Genomic DNA, 7664 nt, shown 5'->3' with positions numbered 1-7664 from the left:
GGTTGCTTGAGTGACAGAAGCATAAACCCGAGTAAGGGGGTTGTTGCGTATGGGATAAAGGGGACTTGATATATTAATGCTATGGTTGGGTTTAACCTTAATGATCTTTAGTATTTGTGGATGCTTTCTAGAGTTCCAATAATAAGTGCATATGATCCAAGAAGAGAAAGTATGTTAGCTTATGCCTCTCCCTCATATGAAATTGCAATGATGACCACCGGTCTTGTTAACAATTGCCTAGGATAATTCCGCACACCGACCCATCATTATTCCACACTTGCTATTTATAATATTTAGTAATATATTCTAACTTTATGATAACAACACCTACTTTTATATTTTAGCTCTCCGACATCATACAAAGCTATCCTCTTCACACCCACAACGTAGTTTTATTTCTCGTTTCTAGTTGGAAGCAAACGTTCGGTGTACATAGAGTCGTATCAGTGGCAGATAGAACTTGAGAGAAAATTGATCTTGCCTTTAGCTCCTTGTGGGTTCGACATTCCATACTTATCACTTCCACCTTCGGGAATTGCTACGATGATTCTATGCACTTGGGGATTATCACTCACCAGGGGAAGTGGAGTTGTTCCCGCCAACCTCTCTGTCTAGGGATTTATGAAGCTCTGTCGGGAGAGGCCTGCTGGAGTCCAGTTTCCTCCTCTTTCTGGCCATCATTGGTGGGGATACTGAGGGTTGAATCAAGTGGAGAACAAAAGTCCCTGGCTCCACGGGTAGATTTTGTGCGGCACACTTTGACAGGTGATCAGCGATGTTGTTTTCCGTACGAGGGATGTGCTCTGTTTGCGACCTGCCAAAGTGCTCCTCCAGCTTCCTCACTTCCTCAACGTATGCCTCAATCAACAGGCTTTAGTAATCCTTGTTTACTTGCCTCACCATGAGCTGTGAGTCTCCGCGAATTATCAACTTCTTGATCCCCAGCTCTATTGCAATCCTGAGCCCGAGATGAAGCCCTTCATACTCAGCAGTGTTGTTGGTAGCTTCTTCTCAGGGAAAATGCATTTGGATCACGTACTTGAGGTGCTCTCCAGTGGGCGCGATGAGGAGCATGCCAGCCCCCGCGCCCTGTAGTGAGAAGGCACCGTCGAAGTACAAGATCCATTCCTGGGGAGCCTCCTTACCGGGATGATTGTTTTCGGCATTTCTTCTCCTGGGGTAGGCGTCAATTCCGTAATAAGCTCTGCCAATGCTCTGCTCTGAATAGTTGATGTTCTCTCAAACTTCAGACCAAAACTTGACAAATGCAAAGCCCACTCGACTATCCTGTCGGTGGCTTATGGGTTCCTTACACTACTGCAGGATGCTGCTAAGGCGACACTATGATCAGAGACCCTTTGACCAAACTATGTGCGATGCATTAATCGCAAAAGGTGATGTAAAATATCTGTCAAAAAAGATGCAAAACTTTTGTGATGAAGGATATATCAAACACGGTTCAGATTTTAGTTGCATGTGCTATGAGGGGCATACGGTTCAGTTCAATGAATTGTTTGTGATGAGGCAGAACAAAAGAAACGGGCAGCCAGATGAAGGCGCGTGCGATATATGGCATACAATTCACTTAGATAAACTGTTTGTGATGAGGCGAAACAACCAAAACTGGCAGCCAGATGAAGGTGTGTGCGATATACGACATACAGTTCACTCAGATGACCTGTTTGCGTTGAGCCAAGAGAACAGAAATGGTTCAACTTAACAAGATGTCTGTGATATGCGGAAACAAGTCTATAATCAGAAATGTGTGGGAAGACCGATAACAACACAGATGATTCCTGTTAACAAGCCATGTGTGTTGTGAGCAAACGATTGCTGGTATACAATTGTCAGTGATTGATGAAATCATCACCAACGGGTTCCATTGTTTAGTCCATGTGTGATGTGATTTGCTCTGTCTACAGAGCATCAACATATATACTTACAAAGACAACATTGCAAAACTAAATTAAGCATACAATTACACAAGTGACTACACACATAACATTTCCACACACCAAAGTAAGCAATTACATGCATACTAAACTAGGAGAAACAAGGATCCAATCATCTACTTATTGTTGCGACGACGCTTGCCATTGCTCTGCTTCCGGCTGGATCCCTAGCCATTTTGGGGAAGGAGGCACTTCCTCATGTGAATGATCCGCCTATACATCTCGTAGCTCATGTACGCCTCCTTGGCCACGTACACGACATGAGCTTTGTCGAGTTTCTCCATCCAGGTCGAGTGCCAGGTACGCTTGTCCTTGTTGCAGGAATCCTTCATGTCTCTGTATTAGGGGTTGATGATGGCCTCGGCGAGGTGAACCAGTGAGTCCTTCTCATGCTCGTTGCTGCCCCAGATCTTGTATTGGCCCTAGATGTCGACAAGATTCTGGCAGGCGATGCCCGAATTCTTGAGCACCTTTACATCGTTGGTGATGTCCACCGTAGCAAACATGTAGTGGGGGATATTGACAAACATGGCGAAATGCTCGCAAGGCCTTGTGGCCACGCAGTAGTGGTAGATGAGGACGTGGTTGCGCATGCACATCTGGGCAATGGCGAACTTGGGACGAGACCCGGCACGAGCGCGTCGAGGTCAAACCTGACCACCCTGTACTCTCCTCGGCAAGCAATAGCTCCATGATGTGGATGGGGTGTTCCACCCAGACCGGGTTGTTGGTGTACACCATCGACAGCTCCGTGAACCTTCTGTGGGTGTCCACCACGGCATGCATGGTGAACTGCTGCTCGTCGTTGGCAGCCGCTCGGAGCGCCATTGGAGCCGCGTGGGATACCCTCTAAGAATTTGTCATGATTAGTGGACTTCTTGCAATGGTGGGGCGTGATCGACAGGTTGAATTGACCCAAGGGTTAAATGGTCGCTGTAATAAATGGGGGTCGGCGGGCCTGTAATCGTCACGTCTTGTCACCGCGTTCATAGCAGAGGATTCTAGTGCATCTTGACAACACCACACCACACACATTTCATTTGACCATGCGTGGGCTCGAAGAGGCACCCAATGTATTATCGGTGAGCCTGTTCACACGCTACTGCGCAGTTTACCATGCAAGCTTCCAGCTCGGCTAGTTTGGCCATGCGTCGGCTAGAAGAGGGACAAATCGTGGGTGTTTATTGGGAAAAAGCTTTGTAAAAATGAAGTCTGTGGAATGACTTCGGTCATAATTTTACCCGTGGGTGATGAGGTCAAAGTTACATAGAAGTGTGATGATGGACACTCGAGTGTGATAACTAATTATGTGCTCTACAGGGCACACGGTTGAATAAACCAACTGTGTGCAATAATGTCAAAGATCGCAGTTGAGTTAGCTATATAGATTGTGTGCTATGAGATCGACGAGGTAAACATATTTGAGAGTGGTTAATAAAATCTAAGTCCATTGCATATTAAGGTCAAAATAGTGCTACCAATATACGAGTCTCATACGATGCCATTTCAACGATTGTAACACAAAAGCTTGAAATATTACAAGGTTCAAATTCCAGAGTTATACGTCTCAAATTCGAAGATTACAAGGTTCAAACTGATATTAGAAATGAAATTCAGGTCATCAGCTGCAAACACTCGCGCTGATCCGCTGAACATGGATATTACAGAGGTTCAAACTAATATTACCACTTGTAAGTCTGGTTTCGAAACCTCATAATTTTTGCAAAGGGGTCAGCCACTGAGAAGTCATGTATGGGGTTGACACGATGACTTTCGATTACTCTGTCATCTGAAGTTAATAATGAAATTTAGCATTTTTGGAGCCTATTCCATTCTCCTGCAGCCACAACACTGATCGACAAACCAGTCATTTTTGTGAAATAAATGTAGGGTAAACCTCATTACCTTCAACACCCTTGCTCTGACAACAAAGAACCTGGCGAATATAATATCCGGTGAGGTCCCTCGGTAGGAGTTCAAAGTAATTTATGAGAGATGCAGATCTAGGCATTCGATGTGATTATTATATTGTATCACATTATCCACCACCGGGCCTAATCTTATCTGCAAAAGAAGAAAACGTGTTAGTGCTTACATGTAGTTTTGAACACTACTATAGGCCTATTTGGTTTGTAGGATTTGTAAAATGCACTAACATGCCATCTTCGATCCGACATGATTAACATGGTCATTTGACTATAATCTAGAAAAATGTAGCCTTCTTCACAAGAGGTTGGAGCGGATGAAAAGTTTCCTAAGAAAACTAGTACAGATGAATCCAAAAGAGAAATGCTTATGGATTGTAACCATATGGATAGGCAACCAATATGGGGGGGGGCATGTATGTACTAAAATCCTCCAAAAAATCCTTCAGAAATCGCAGTACATTGTCATTGTAAACTTGGAAAAAGGTGTCACAAATTGAACTCCCTTATGGTTAACATTTAACAAGAAAGGAACATCACCTCGATATATAGCTTCTCCAGGCATAGAAAGCATCTCAGGAAACTAACAACTTGCTCCAGGTTGGGGCCGATAGATTCTAGTGCCAAGACCTTCATTGTGCACAATTTCGGGGTCAAGCTTGTCAGAATCATTTTCTCGATGACAGACGAACATACATCTTCAAAATTAGAAATAATGTTAATTTCTAGAAGGAGATGTAGAAGACGGCTGTTGTACCTAAACAGGTGTGGATCCAATAACAAGTTCGGAGTATTTGTCAGACGAGTAGCCCACCACTGTCAACTTTGGTGCAGAAATGACATTGATTCTTGTTGGACCTTCTTGATCAACTACAAGTAATCTCTCAAGTGAAGGTGTGTCCTCAATGACCATACCGTGTTACACATCTGACCATACCGTGTTACACATCTTGTGATGTCTTCTTGTCGCACCAGCAACATACATAAATAGTTCGGAGAGTCATGGAGGTGATGTGGAAGCTACTCAACCCATTGATCGCGTGAAGATGAAGGTACTCGAGTGCACTATAGCCGCGGAGCAGGCTCTCCATGTCACTGTATGGGAAGCACACGGTGACGAGCTCGAGGTGCTTCTGTTGTGGTAGAATAAGAGCAGTCGCATCATTAAGGGGAGGGGGAATTGTAGTTCCTGAACTTGGCGACGTGCAACATGGGTGCGCGGTGGAGCACGGATGTTGGCAGTGAGCACATATGCCCATCATCAAGTGAGCTCCTTGAGCTGATCTAGGGCGGGGATCGGAACCAGTCGTCAATCTTGGCTCGGTCCTTGCCATTGGAATGGAACTTGCCGATGCTAGGGCCTCTCGTTGGACCAGGGTGACTACCAAGGATCTTGGAGAATGCATCCAAGATTTTGCGATAGCCATGGCAAAGCTCGTGGGTGTCGATGAAGTCGAGAGGGGTGGAGTTCCATAGGAGCGCCAACATCGGGAAAGGACGGTTGTCCGCGCCCCATATTTGATTGGGAGGTGGGAGATGATGACTGTCAACATATCATTGGGGAAGCTGCTGATGAAGTCTAGGCCTGCTGGAGTCGCTTGCGGTTCTTGCTCGACCCGCCTCCTCTTGTTGGCAGCCCCGTTCTCCACCTCCAGAGTCTCCTTATCAGCGGCGCTTTCTGATAGAAGTGGGAGTACAGGGAATATTTAGTTAAAACAGGGCAATAGAAAAGTGTGTTGGTAAATAGAAGTTAGTAGGTACGAATAGAATAAGAAAATGGAATAACAATTGGTTTCTTAAATACTACAGAATTCATTTGATATTGCTGGGTAAGTCAACATGCAGATACTTTAAAAGAACACTTATTTCGAACAAAGTCTGGATGGATGATATTGTCGGGGAAGTTAGCATATATCTCATGAACAGGCTCTTTTATGTGCAGTGCAATTTTAGTGCCAGCTTTCAGTACGTAAAACTTAGACATTTCTTTCCAAAGGCCAGTGCCAAAATAGGAGTCACCACGTTCATCAAGTCTTATAGTAGCAACAATTGTAAATCCATGGTTTGTGTTCAGTACGACATCTCTGCAGTCTTGATTTATGTAAAGGGAAAGATTGTGTACTAGAGATTCTGTTGCATAGCAAGGGACGCACTGCAGAAAATGGTAGGATTGTTAAATAAAATATGGTAACATGCAAATATGGGCCCAAATTGAAAGAACTGTACAGTAGTTGAAATCGAAGGACAAAAATCTATAATTAAACAGATAGTGAAACATGATGTCATGGAAATATGAGAGTAATCGAAAGAACAATATATCATTAATTTGCCTAATATAGAAAGAAGAGTAAAAAAATCCCCTTTGACGTATATGGTGCATGTGGCACCTTTTATCCAAATCTAGCAATATTTAATATATGTTCAAGAAAGTAGGCCATGCCAACTGATTTAGGGTGAGATTGAACATACTGCACGCATCTGGTACGGTGAAATGGAACTCCATGGATGTCTGGCGGAGGCCGCAAAGTCCTAATGTGTCCGCGCACTGTACACTCTATGAATGAAAGAAAACCCTCAAATCAGCTCGAATAAAAATGAATTCGGCGATTTCAGCCAGGTGATTAAAGGAGGCAGATGTCGGATAAGAGATAAGTTAATATCTTATTAAATTAGTTACCTTGTTGTCCATGAGAAAAAACCTCAGTACGGTAGATTCCCCAATTGGGCAGAGAGAAAGTCAATGGCGATAGGCGGCGGCAAGCGGAAGTGGCGAAATGCGGTGGGGTTTGCCAGCAGCCTTGCAGTGGCGGCAGGCGTCGAGCTAAGTGGTATACCGATAACGTGGGGATGGCGGTGTGAATGGGGACCGGAGGGGGTGGTGGGCGGGGTGAGGGCTTTTGTGACATGGGGACGATGAGGGTTTTCTTTTTTCTTTTTTGAATTGGGTGATGAGGGTTTTCTGTCCCACAAAGAGTTTCGGAGGCAACGGTTTGCTAGAGCCAATCGTGTGTGGCTGACGTAACAGGCAAAATGTAAGTCATTGCACATGGTTCCAATTTTGGGAACCGTGTGTGATTGACATACTACCTTCGTCCTGGTTTATTGGTCCCCTTTGTAATTTGTTCCAAATTTTGACCAAATATTTAACTAACAAATGTTTATGCATGTCACCAAAATTATATCATTGAACACTATGTTCAAATACGCATCCAACGATATAATTTTTGCTGACCTGCACCAATATTTTGTCAGTTACATCTTTGGTCAAAATTTAACACCAATTACAAAGGGGACCAATAAACCAGGACAGAGGTAGATTCCATCAACCGATCTGATTGCATCCATATCTGTCGGCGTTCTGGGAATGGGGGTCCCCAGACTTGCCTGCCTACGGCGTGGCTCAAGGGGCGGCCCAGCACGGCCCATCTTCATCAGCACGAGCTCAAGACCCTCGCGAGGGGCCAAGCCTCGCGGGGTGGATGACAGGAAGCTTCCTGAGGCACGGCCTCGTCAGGCTGGCTCGCGACAAGGCGGAGAGATCAAGGCGGGGTACCTCACGAGGTGCCCATGACGCAAGCCATGACGACCAAGGGCGCCAGGCGGGCGCCAGCCCGCACAGTGTCCTCCTTTCCTCTTTGGTGCAGAGGGAGCAAGCGCAGGCAAGAGCATCAAGCAAAGGCATCCGTTTCGGTGCAACAAGACCAAGACCGTCGCAACGGCAGGAAGGACGTCATTGTGGAGCCCAAGCCGGCGTCACCACCAGAGCCTTTGACAGGCGAGGACCAAC

This window comes from Triticum dicoccoides, chromosome 7B (genome assembly GCF_002162155.2).
Source record: "Triticum dicoccoides isolate Atlit2015 ecotype Zavitan chromosome 7B, WEW_v2.0, whole genome shotgun sequence".
Taxonomy (NCBI): Eukaryota; Viridiplantae; Streptophyta; class Magnoliopsida; order Poales; family Poaceae; genus Triticum; species Triticum dicoccoides.
Note: the sequence above shows the minus strand (reverse complement) of the source record.